The following is a 13,957-nucleotide window of genomic DNA, read 5'->3' as shown; positions in this document are numbered from 1 at the left end:
ACTTGTGGGTCATCAATATGTTTCTTTGTTATGGAGGTGACCAAGAGCTCGTTGTAACAAGTTACACCGATGCAAGTTGGAACACTGATCCTGATGACTCTAAGTCACAATCTGGGTACGTGTTTATATTGAATGGTGCTGCACGATAGAGCTGGGCAAGCTCGAAGCAGTGCACGGTGGCGAAGTCTTCAACAGAATCGGAGTACATAGCGGCTTCAGAGGCTTCATCAGAAGCGGTATGGATGAAGAGGTTCATTGTAGAGCTCGGTGTCGTTCCTAGTGCATTGGACCCACTAGTCATCTACTGCGACAACATGGGTGCCATCGCCAATGCACAAGAACCAAGGTCACACAAGAGGCTGAAGCATATCAAGCTGCGTTATCATTCGATTCGCGAGTACATCGAAGATGGAGAAGTAAAGATTTGCAAAGTACACACTGATCTGAATGTAGCGAGATCCGTTGACTAAAGCTCTCCCTAGGGCAAAGCATGACCAACACCAGAATGCCATGGGTGTTATGTACCTTACAATGTAATCTAGATTATTGACTCTAGTGCAAGTGGGAGACTGTTGGAGATATGCCCAAGAGGCAATAATAAAAGTGGTTATTATATATCTTTATGTTTATGATAAATGTTTATATACCATGCTATAATTGTATTAACCGAAACATTGATACATGTGTGATATGTAAACAACAAAGAGTCCCTAGTATGTGTTGCGGTCAGAAACCCACCGGCGGGCAGCGACGGGCAACACCGTAGAGCCGGGAACAACTAGGGCTGCGGCTGGCCCCAGTCCCTCAGAGCGACGGCCCGCAAAGCCTTACGGGCACGCACGTCCGATGCTTCGTCGCAAGGGCGTGCCACCTGACCTATACCCGGTCGGGAAGGTGTTGGATGATGCCTCGCTTAGTTTCTGCATGGCATACACGTAAACATTAAATACGAGCCTCGATCGGCTCTCGAGTTATCGTGTGAATCGGCTCAAAGAGCCGATCCACCCATGATTCGTACAAGGTGTCCGAATATATGGTGGTCCTGCTTGATCAAGATAAAGCTGATGAGATCTACGACGATTTAGGGTTTTCACCGCATAATCGGATCATCCTACTCACAATTGGGCCTCGCGCTCGCGTACGGTGATCGTAAGCCGATCCTAGACAGGGCCTAAAAACCAACACGAGGTTGATCCCCGGAACATCCTGTCTAGGGCTAGCAAACTACACCCTACACGCCACCTGGATCCTCCAACCCTTTGTAAGGCCTAACTATTGCGGATATTAAACTAATCCTTGTAGAACAAGGAGCAGCGTAACGGATCGGATCTACTAAACGATGATCAAGCGGGGTGCCGCCCCTACACCCGAGATAGGTGTAAGAGGCGGCTAGATGCATAAGGGTTGCACTACGACAGCATATGATACTAAGAACAATGCTAACCCTAACACATCTAAGATAACTACGTTGCTCGCCATCAAAAAGGCTTCAGCACGAGCAACGCATGAACAACGTGATAAGCTTGTGCCGCCTAGATCGCAAGATGCGATCTAGGCGGCATGGTACTACCGGAGAAACCCTCGAGACGAAGGAGTTGGCGATGCGCCGAGATTGATTTGTGTTGAACGTTGGTTGTTGTTTATTTCATAAACCCTAGATACATATTTATAGTCCAGGGGACTTTCTAACGTGGGAATAATCCCAACCGTGCACGAAGCCAATTCTACCTAAAACGACACGTAATCTACTATGTTACAGATACACGGGCCAATTAGCCCACATTTTGCATATAAAGGTCGATTCACATATTTCTCCCATGTATATTCTTCAAATCCATCTTGATCGCGGCCCACCTTGATGTCTACGGGAGCTTCTATTCTTGTAGACAGTGTTGGGCCTCCAAGAGCAGAGGTTTGTAGAACAGCAGCAAGTTTCCCTTAAGTGGATACCCAAGGTTTATCGAACTCAGGGAGGAAGAGGTCAAAGATATCCCTCTCATGCAACCCCGCAACCACAAAGCAAGAAGTCTCTTGTGTCCCCAACACACCTAATAGGTGCACTAGTTCGGCGAAGAGATAGTGAAATACAGGTGGTATGAATAAGTAGTAGCAACGACATCCGGAAAAGTGCTTTGCCCGGGACGATAAACAAGCGAGTAGTAATGCGAGCGGTAGTAACGCAGATGAAAACGAGTAAACAAGCAGCGATATCGGTATTTAGGAACAAGGCCTAGGGATTAGACTTTCACTAGTGGACACTCTCAACATTGATCACATAACAGAAGAGATAAATGCATACTCTACACTTTTGTTGGATGATGAACACATTGCGTAGGATTACACGAACCCTCAATGCCGGAGTTAACAAGCTCCACAATAATGCTCATATTTTAGTAACCTTTAGTGTAAGATAGATCAAAAGACTAAACCAAGTACTAGCATAGCATGCACACTTGTCACCTTCATGCATATGTAGGAGGAATAGATCACATCAATATTATCATAGCAATAGTTAACTTCGAATCTACAAGAGATCATGATCATAGCATAAACCAAGTACTAACACGGTGCACACACTTGTCACCTTTGCACACATGCAGGAGGAATAAAACTACTTTAATAACATTGCTAGAGTAGCACATAGATAAATTGTGATACAAACACATTGCAATCATAAAGAGATATAAATAAGCACCTCACTATGCCATTCAACAGTGAATAAGTATTCTGTGAAATATAGCCTAAGAGACCCACACGGTGCACACACTCGTCACCTTTACACACGTGGGACAAGGAGTCTCCGGAGATCACATAAGTAAAACTCACTTGACTAGCATAATGACATCTAGATTACAAGCATCATCATATGAATCTCAATCATGTAAGGCAGCTCATGAGATTATTGTATTGAAGTACATAGGAGAGAGATGAACCACATAGCTACCGGTACAGCCCCGAGCCTTGATGGAGAACTACTCCCTCCTCATGGGAGCAGCAGCGGTGATGAAGATGGCGGTGGAGATGGCAGCGGTGTCGATGGAGAAGCCTTCGGGGGCACTTCCCCGCTCCGGCAGGGTGCCGGAACAGAGACTCCTGTCCCCCAGATCTTGGCTTCGCGATGGCGGCGGCTCTGGAAGGTTTTCCGTATCGTGGTTTTTTTCCATAGGGTTTTCGCGACGGAGGCTTTAAATAGGCGGAAGGGCAGCCTCGGAGGGGCTCGGGGCCACCACACCATAGGGCGGCGCGGCCCCCTCCGGCCGCGCCGGGGTGTGGTGTGGGGCCCCCGGGGCTTCCCTCCGGCGGCTCTCGGGTGTTCCGGATGGTTCCGGGAAAAATAGGAACCCGGGTCTTGATTTCGTCCGATTCCGAGAATATTTCGTTACTAGGATTTCTGAAACCAAAAACAGCAGAAAACAGGAACTGGCACTTCGGCATCTTGTTAATAGGTTAGTTCCGGAAAATGCACGAATATGACATAAAGTGTGCATAAAACATGTAGATATCATCAATAATGTGGCATGGAACATAAGAAATTATCGATACGTCGGAGACGTATCGGCATCCCTAAGCTTAGTTCTCGCTCGTCCCGAGCAGGTAAAACGATAACAAAGATAATTTCTGAAGTGACATGCCATCATAAACTTGATCATATTGTAAACATATGTAGTGGATGCAGCGATCAAAACAATGGTAATGACATGAGTAAAACAAGTGAATCATAAAGCAAAGACTTTTCATGAATAGTACTTTAAGACAAGCATCAATAAGTCTTGCATAAGAGTTAACTCATAAAGCAATAAATCAAAGTAAAGGTATTGAAGCAACACAAAGGAAGATGAAGTTTCAGCGGTTGCTTTCAACTTATAACATGTATATCTCATGGATATTGTCAACATAGAGTAATATAACAAGTACAATATGCAAGTATGTAAGAATCAATGCACAGTTCACACAGGTGTTTGCTTCTTGAGGTGGAGAGAGATAGGTGAACTGACTCAACATAAAGGTAAAAAGAATGGTCCTTCAAAGAGGAAAGCATCGATTGCTATATTTGTGCTAGAGCTTTGATTTTGAAAACATAAAGAGAGCATAAAAATAAAGTTTTGAGAGGTGTATGTTGTTGTCAACGAATGGTAGCGGGTACTCTAACCCCCTTGCCGGACAAACCTTCAAAGAGCGGCTCCCATTTTATTTTATTTTTGGATGGCACTCCTTCCAACCTTTCTTTCACAAACCATGGCTAACCGAACCCTCGGGTGCTCGCCAACAATCTCATACCATGAAGGAGTGCCTTTTTATTTTAGTTTTATTATGATGACACTCCTCCCAACCTTTGCTTACACAAGCCATGGCTAACCGAATCCTTCGGGTGCCGTCCAACAATCACATACCATGGAGGAGTGTCTATCTTTGTTAATTAATTTGGGATCGGGAATCCCATTGCCGGCTCTTTTTGCAAAATTATTGGATAAGCGGATGAAGCCACTAGTCCATTGGTGAAAGTTGCCCAACAAGATTGAAAGATAAACACCACATACTTTCTCATGAGCTATAAAACATTGACACAAATCAGAGGTGATAAATTTTGAATTGTTTAAAGGTAGCACTCAAGCAATTTACTTTGGAATGGCAGGAAATACCATGTAGTAGGTAGGTATGGTGGACACAAATGGCATAGTGGTTGGCTCAAGTATTTGGATGCATGAGAAGTAATCCCTCTCGATACAAGGTTTAGGCTAGCAAGGTTATTTGAAACAAACACAAGTATGAACTAGTACAGCAAAACTCACATAAAAGACATATTACAAGGATTATAAGACTATACATCGTCTTCCTTGTTGTTCAAACACCTTACTAGAAATTATCTAGACCTTAGAGAGACCAATTATGCAAACCAAATTTTAGCATGCTCTATGTATTTCTTCATTAATGGGTGCAAAGTATATGATGCAAGAGCTTAAACATGAGCACAACAATTTCCAAGTATCACATTACCCAAGACATTATAGCAAATTACTACACGTATCATTTTCCAATTCCAACCATATAACAATTTAACGAAGAGGAAACTTCGCCATGAATATTATGAGCTAAGAACACATGTGCTCATATGAACCAGCGGAGCGTGTCTCTCTCCAACACAAGCATGATGTAATCCAATTTATTCAAACACAAACAAAAACAAAAGCACACAGACGCTCCAAGTAAAGTACATAAGATGTGACCGAATAAAAATATAGTTTCAAGAGAAGGAACTCGATAAGTTGTCGATGAAGAAGGGGATGCCTTGGGCATCCCCAAGCTTAGATGCTTGAGTCTTCTTGAAATATGCAGGTATGAACCATGGGGGCATCCCCAAGCTTAGACTCTTCACTCTTCTTGATCATAGTATATCATCCTCCTCTCTTGACCCTTGAAAACTTCTTCCACACCAAACTTTAAGCAAACTCATTAGAGGGTTAGTGCATAATCAAAAACTCACATGTTCAGAGGTGACACAATCATTCTTAACACTTCTGGACATTTCTCAAAGCTACTGGAAGGTAATGGAACAAAGAAATCCACCCAACACAGCGAAAGAAGCAATGCGAAATAAAAGGCAGAATCTGTCAAAAACAGAACAGTCCGTAAAGACGAATTTTAAAATGGCACCAGACTTGCTCAAATGGAAAAACGCAAAACTAATGAAAGTTGCGTACATATCTGAGGATCACTCACGTAAATTGGCATAATTTTCTGAGTTACCTGCAGAGAATTAGACCCAGATTCGTGACAGACAGCAATGCTGTTTCTACGCGCAGCAATCCAAATCTAGCATCAACTTTACCATAGAGACTTTACTTGGCACAAAAACATGATAAGTAGAGGTTGCTACAGTAGTAAACAACTTCCAAGACACAAATATAAAACAAAGTACTGTAGCAAAATAACACATGGGTTATCTCCCAAGAAGTTCTTTCTTTATAGCCATTAAGATGGGCTCAGCGAGTTTTAATGATGCAATCATGAAAAATAGAGTATGAAGCAAAAGAGAGCATCAAGAAGCAAATTCAAAACAAATTTAAGTCTAACATGCTTCCTATGCATAGGAATCTTGTAAATAAACAAGTTCATGAAGAGCAAAGTAACAAGCATAGGAAGATAAAACAAGTGTAGCTTCAAAAATTTCAGCACATAGAGAGGCATTTTAGTAACATGAAAATTTCTACAACCATATTTTCCTCTCTCATAATAACTTGATGTAGCATCATGAGCAAACTCAACAATATAACTATCACATAAAGCATTCTTATCATGAGTCTCATGCATAAAATTATTACTCTCCACATAGGCATAATCAATTTTATTAGTTGTAGTGGGAGCAAATTCAACAAAGTAGCTATCATTATTATTCTCATCAAGTGTAGGAGGCAGAGTATAATCACAACAAAATTTACTCTCCATAGTAGGTGGCACCAAAAGACCACTATCATTATAATCATCATAAATAGGAGGCAAAGTATCATCAAAGAAAATTTTCTCCTCAATGCTTGGGGGACTAAAAAGATCATGAAAACCAGCTTCCCCAAGCTTAGAACTTTCTATATCATTATCAACAATGGTGTTCAAAGCGTTCATACTAATATTACTACCAGCATGCAAATAAGATTCCATAGGTTTTTTAATTTTCGCATCAAACAATCCATGTTTTAGATCAGGAAATAGAATAAGAAGCTCATTGTTGTCCATTATGCCAAACTAGTGTAAACAAGAAACAAAAAGATGCAATTGCAGGATCTAAAGGAAATATCTTCGAGCACAAACACAATGGCGCCGGAAAAGTATCGTTACACTGGAACCGGAGTATGAGTGCCTTTTTACCTTTCCTCCCGGCAACGGCGCCAGAAAAGTGCTTGGCGCGTAGTTGACGAGGGAGGAAAAGTTCTTAGTTGCCGGGCTTGCCAATGTGTGAGTGCCGTTTACCTTCCCTCCCCGGCAACGGCGCCAGAAAAGTGCTTGATGTCTACGGGAGCTTCTATTCTTGTAGACAGTGTTGGGCCTCCAAGAGCAGAGGTTTGTAGAACGAGCAGCAAGTTTCCCTTAAGTGGATACCCAAGGTTTATCGAACTCGGGGAGGAAGAGGTCAAAGATATCCCTCTCATGCAACCCCGCAACCACAAAGCAAGAAGTCTCTTGTGTCCCCAACACACCTAATAGGTGCACTAGTTCGGCGAAGAGATAGTGAAATACAGGTGGTATGAATAAGTAGTAGCAACGGCACTGGAAAAGTGCTTTGCCCGGGACGATAAACAAGCGAGTAGTAATGCAGCGGTAGTAACGCAATAGAAACAAGTAAACAAGCGGCGATAGCGATATTTAGGAACAAGGCCTAGGGATTAGACTTTCACTAGTGGACACTCTCAACATTGATCACATAACGTAACGGATAAATGCATACTCTACACTTTTGTTGGATGATGAACACATTGCGTAGGATTACACGAACCCTCAATGCCGGAGTTAACAAGCTCCACAATAATGCTCATATTTTAGTAACCTTTAGTGTAAGATAGATCAAAAGACTAAACCAAGTACTAGCATAGCATGCACACTTGTCACCTTCATGCATATGTAGGAGGAATAGATCACATCAATATTATCATAGCAATAGTTAACTTCGCAATCTACAAGAGATCATGATCATAGCATAAACCAAGTACTAACACGGTGCACACACTGTCACCTTTGCACACATGCAGGAGGAATAAAACTACTTTAATAACATTGCTAGAGTAGCACATAGATAAATTGTGATACAAACACATTGCAATCATAAAGAGATATAAATAAGCACCTCACTATGCCATTCAACGGTGAATAAGTATTCTGTGAAATATAGCCTAAGAGACCCACACGGTGCACACACTCGTCACCTTTACACACGTGGGACAAGGAGTCTCCGGAGATCACATAAGTAAAACTCACTTGACTAGCATAATGACATCTAGATTACAAGCATCATCATATGAATCTCAATCATGTAAGGCAGCTCATGAGATTATTGTATTGAAGTACATAGGAGAGAGATGAACCACATAGCTACCGGTACAGCCCCGAGCCTTGATGGAGAACTACTCCCTCCTCATGGGAGCAGCAGCGGTGATGAAGATGGCGGTGGAGATGGCAGCGGTGTCGATGGAGAAGCCTTCCGGGGGCACTTCCCCGCTCCGACAGGGTGCCGGAACAGAGACTCCTGTCCCCCAGATCTTGGCTTCGCGATGGCGGCGGCTCTGGAAGGTTTTCCGTATCGTGGTTTTTTTCCATAGGGTTTTCGCGACGGAGGCTTTAAATAGGCGGAAGGGCAGCCTCGGAGGGGGCCTGGGGCCACCACACCATAGGGCGGCGCGGCCCCCCCTCTGGCCGCGCCAGGGTGTGGTGTGGGGCCCCCAGGGCTTCCCTCTGGCGGCTCTCGGGTGTTCTGGATGGTTCCGGGAAAAATAGGAACCCGGGTCTTGATTTCGTCCGATTCCGAGAATATTTCTTTACTAGGATTTCGAAACCAAAAACAGCAGAAAACGAGAACCGGCACTTCGGCATCTTGTTAATAGGTTAGTTCCGGAAAATGCACGAATATGACATAAAGTGTGCATAAAACATGTAGATATCATCAATAATGTGGCATGGAACATAAGAAATTATCGATACGTCGGAGACGTATCACACCTACGACTCGGTCAAATTCTGGTGATAACACATGCCCCCCTGGTTTTGGAAATAACATTTCCAAAATCATTACGCCTTTCTTTCGTCGGGTCATGTCGTGGCAGAGCAGAACCATTGCAGTATCCTTCATCATTATGCCCTGTCCTCTCAGCTTCTCTGCAAAATTCGATAGCTTTGGCATCACCTCCTCGGAAACTGCAATGGCATTAAATCTCCACCAGGCTCCTCATTATTTATCCGTGCCGATCGATTAGCCCTCTTCATCACCTTCCTCTATTCTAGCTATCGGCAACAAAAAACCCTCTTCCCCTGTAGCAATGTCTTCCTCTTCCTCAACCTCCTCCGGCCCTTCCCTCCAGTCCCCATCCTTGCGCGAGCCGGAGCGAAACTCCGATCATGTGCCAGACGGCAACCTGCCTCTGACCGACGGGAAAGAGGACCTCAAGTACCTCGTCGAAGGGAAGCTGATAAGCGGAGGCGAAGATGACCTCCATCTCCGGGTGAAGCCCACCTCCTCCGACGGGAAAGAGGAAGAAGAAGAAGTAGAGGAAGAAGAAGAGAAGGAGGAGGGAGACCCCTCTTCCCCTGCTAAGCTTCTGCCGGTAAAGCGACTCCACGCTTGGGCGGACAGCGAAGACGATGATGATGACGAGGAGGAAGAGGAGGAGGATGAATCTTCCCCCTCCATCGGGTACCCGCCGACGAAGCGCTTCCGCTCTTGGGCGGACAGCGAGGATGATGATGATGACGAGGAAGATGAAGCTCCGGCCAAAGGCTGGGGCAGCAGCAACGAGGAGCTTCCTGGGAGCAGCGCCGACGACGTCGACGACGGCGATGATGAGGACAGCGACGACTAGTAGAGTAGGACTAGTAGTAGTAGTGCACTAGGCACCAGATCCCTCTTTTGAGAGCCATCGGCTCTTTCTTGTAAATCTGCTCCTTTGAATTAATGAAAATTATTCTTCCAATTTCTCTTTCAATTAATCCAATTTCAATCCTTCCGCTTGCCACACCAAGGCCGATAGCAACGTATCGGACCTTTTTTCCTTCAGACGCCCATGAAGCTGGACTCAGACATCGATTAGACCGTCAGTCAAACATTTCTCAAATTCAGACTGTGATTTGATACTCCGCAATCCTATAGCCGATGAACGTTCGTCGGCTATTTTGAGAACCCAGTCTCCTTCCCTTTCTCGCAGCAACAGGACGGTCCAAACCCTGTAAAAGACGACGGCCTCCCTTTCCAGCTCCCCTCCGTAGCCTTAGCAGTCCTCTTCTGAAAGCAGCTCAGCACTTTTGGAGAAGGCCACAATGTGGGGTCAGCCGATGTAACTTCAATCGGCTCCCAAAAATAGAGCATCTACCAAGTTAGCTGCCCCCCGAGCCTTAATCAAGGCGAGAACATCAGCGAGGATGCACAGAACAGAAAAGGCTTTGACCTCAGGCAATCTGGTAATCTGAGACAGCCACCAGGAAAAGTCAGCCAAACTTGCCCCCATTGATCAGCTTTCTTCCAAGGAAACAGAAGCTCTTGAAGCTGAACTGAGAACCATCTTGGCGCAAATCTGAGCCTTGAGCGCCTATCTGGTGGGTCTCGTGTAATTGTTCTAGAGTCGAGGGCTGTGCCTCGGCTTTGTTTCTTAGTTCTACAGGCGATGCCCTTGCATCGGCTGTATGTTATGAATTTTTTTTTTACTGGCCGATTTTTTCCTATCGGCCCCCAATATTTTACTGCACACATGTTCATCTGCACATGTTCACCTGATTAGGTGCCCCCCGAGCCGATTCTGCCGCTGTAACTGCTGAAATCGGCTCTGTGATTAGCCAAGGCACTCTATGCGAACGTCGGCTTGATTAGGACCAGTGTGGACTTCTTCTAGCTCATTAGCCGACGTAACCCTGTTGCCCAGGCAGCAAGGATGGTGAGGATAATTTTGGCCGATTGCTGGAATCGGCCTCCACGTTGCTTGCTCGATGAAGGTTTTTGCAATGTTCCTCCATAAATCCTTGGGGCCGATCGTCTGGATCGGCATCGCCACGTTTGTTCATCGATGTTGCTCTTGTTACTCGGTCAGGCCGGTGGATAAAACCAGCCCAACCTCTAACTTTATCACGTTGATGCGCTTGCAGTCGTTGAAACTGGGTGCCTCGTGTAATCCCGGAGCACCAAACTCCGTTGGAAGGACGAGCACCATGTTTGTGCCAGCCGATGTTTCATCATCGGCTTTCCTTTGCTTGGGGCGCCACTCTTTTCTTTGTGGCCGACCTTCTTCGTCCAGGGTTCGCTGAATTTTAGCGGCCAGATCCGGCTGCGCCTTCCTCAACGTGTGCAGGTATAATCTTTCAGCTTCTTCCAACCCACGTAGTCGTTGAACCCTTCGCTTTTGGGAACGGCTGAGTCCATCAGGGCACCACCTTGGCCGGTGGTACTTGTCTTCTTCCTCTCCCTCGTCCTCTGAATCCTCGAGATCTTCCAACCGAGGGGACTCAGCGCGTTTGCTTCGTGGTGGGAGAGGCCCTAGGCGCTTGAACACGGACACGTTGGCTGTCTCCTTCTTCTTCTGGTTGCACTCTGGGCAATTGCCGATTGTGGGCAATCGGCTCATTCCTGAATCCCAGCAGTGTCTGAAGAAGGGACAGTCCCGTGCTCTGTCCTCGTCGTCTCGCTCCCCGACTTTTCCTTGGCACGGCGCTCGTGCTCCTCCTCATCGCGATCGTGCCGACGACGTCTCCTGTCGTCCCTAGCCAGCCGATCTTTGTCATCATCATCGCTGGATCGTCGGCGTTGGTCATACTGACTCACATACTTGTTGAGGAGGTGATCAGAGAGAGGTCGCTGATATCTTATGTTCTTCACTTCTCCCTCTGTGACGTAGCGCTTGCCGTCGTGGCGGAGCCGATCGCGTGGAGCGGCTTCCTCCGTGTTTTTGCTATGAGAGCAGCTGCCCTCATCTCCGTCCTTACCAGAGTGGTGCCCAGGTCCTACCATGTTGATATTGCATGAGAAATCTGGCTGGCATCCTCCATGGTAAGCATACTCCACCATGTTAACGGCGGGGAAGGGGTGTGTGTCGACCTTCATGGCGTACTGGTTGAAAATTAACCGTCCATTTTCTATCGCCATTTGGATCTCGCCGCCGCCACACCCTGCAGTCGTTGGTGGTGTGGGTGAACGTGTTATGCCACTTGCAGTACGGCTTTCCGTTCAGCTCTTGCACCGTGGGGATCTTGTGGCCTTCGGGTACCTTGATATGCTTCTCCGTGAGTAAAAGATCGAAAATCTGCTCAGTTTTGGTCACGTCGAAATCGAACCCTTTTGGAGGGCCTTGTGGCTTAACCCATTTGCAGGACACGGGGCCTGCTGCTCGAGTCCACTCAGCCACTGCTACCTCTCGATCTCCCGCAGCACCTTCATCCTCGTCCGCCTCAACTAGGACCACCGCACGCTTGAATTTGTCCCGGTAAACATCCGGGTGGCGCTGTTCATATGCCGACGGCTTCGCACCATGTGCGCTAATGAAGGGTAGTCCGCTTGGGAGGCCACGTCCTTGATCGATGATGAGAGACCCACCACCGCCGCCTCGATCGCTTCTTTTTCACTTACGTGAACCGAATAGCATCGGTTCCTAATGGTTCCGAAGCGCTGGATGTATCTCGACACCGTTTCCCCGCGCTTCGTCGTACTTGTGCAAGATCGGCAATACCAGCCTCGGAAGCTTCGAGTGATACCGTAGGTGGAACTCGCTCTTCCAACCGCTTCCAAGTCCGGACCGAGTTCGGTGGCGGCGATGTGTACCACCCGAAAGCCGATCCCGTGAGGGACCGCGCGAAGAACCTCACACGCAGCTCGTCCGATGCCGAGATAGTGCCCGACTGTGCCAAATATCGGCTCACATGCTCGATGGAGCTGGAACCATCCGATCCACTAAACTTTGTAAAGTCGGGGAGCCGATATTTGGGAGGTAGCGGAATCAATTCGTACTCGTTGGGGTACGGCTTGGTATAGCCGATTGTCCTCCTTTTCGGCATCATGCCGAACTGGTCTTTTAGGATCGTACAAATCTCATCCGCGGTGATGGCCGAAGGCGTTGAAACCTGAAGATTCGCCGGGGTGGCATACTTGGCCAGCCATGCTTGCTTTTCCAGTTCTGAGCCAACTGCAGGAGCTGAGCTCTGGGGATTCGTCGGAGTGGCATACTTAGCTAGCCACGTCTGCTTCTCAAGGTCTACTCCCGACGTTCCTCTTGCTGTCCCAGAAGTCCCTGCTGTTGCAGCCTGGTTCGAGAGTGCCCGATCACTGCGGCCTCGGTACGTATGCACACGTGTATCCGTGCGGGATCTCCTTGGGCGCCTCATGTAAGAATTGGTAGTCACTAGGGTCACCACCAATCTTGTAGACGACGTATGCCGATGAGTTCGGCACTTCGGTGCTGCCAACGCGAACGGCAGCGGTGGACGGGACCGGAGTGGCATCTCTCCTTGGTAAGTCCCCGCAGCTGGTCCCGACGGAGAGTATTGATGGCTCATGATTTCCGGATCACGCGAAGAGCGACACGCTCCAAAGTGTTCACCGAGGCTCTCGTAGTGGCGGTGCGGCGAATGAGCCACCATGAAGTTGATCTCCTCGACGCAGCGACCTGGTGCGTTCTTCCGACGGGGTGGACAGGTCCACTCCGTCGAGCGCGCTCTCGGTGAGAACCCCTTCCACCCGATGCCATGGGAGCGGGTTCCGTGAAAAGAGCCGATGAGGTCGGCTTCGAGGACCGCCTTGATCTCGTCATACTTCTTCTTGAGCTCGTCGGCCGGATCCTCGTACTTGACCGGAGTGCCCTCCGCCATCTCGGATGTAGATGGCGATGCGGTGGATGTTGAAGATTGTCCCACCGGCGTGCCGGAATGTGTTGCGGTCGAAACCCACCGGCGGGCAGCGACGGGCAACACCGTAGAGCCGGGAACAACTAGGGCTGCGGCTGGCCCCGGTCCCTCGCAGCGACGGCCCGCAAAGCCTTTCCGGGCACGCACGTCCGATGCCGTCGCAAGGGCGTGCCACCTGACCTATACCCGGTCGGGAAGGTGTTGGATGATGCCTCGCTTAGTTTCCTCGCATGGCATACACGTAAACATTAAATACGAGCCTCGATCGGCTCTCGAGTTATCCCGTGAATCGGCTCAAAGAGCCGATCCACCCATGATTCATACAAGGTGTCCGAATATATGGTGGTCCCGCTTGATCAAGATAAAGCTGATGAGATCT

The sequence above is a fragment of the Lolium rigidum genome, chromosome 1 (assembly GCF_022539505.1).
Source record: "Lolium rigidum isolate FL_2022 chromosome 1, APGP_CSIRO_Lrig_0.1, whole genome shotgun sequence".
Classification (NCBI taxonomy): Eukaryota; Viridiplantae; Streptophyta; class Magnoliopsida; order Poales; family Poaceae; genus Lolium; species Lolium rigidum.
The sequence above is the reverse complement of the archived record's forward strand: the minus strand, read 5'-3'. Positions refer to the sequence as shown.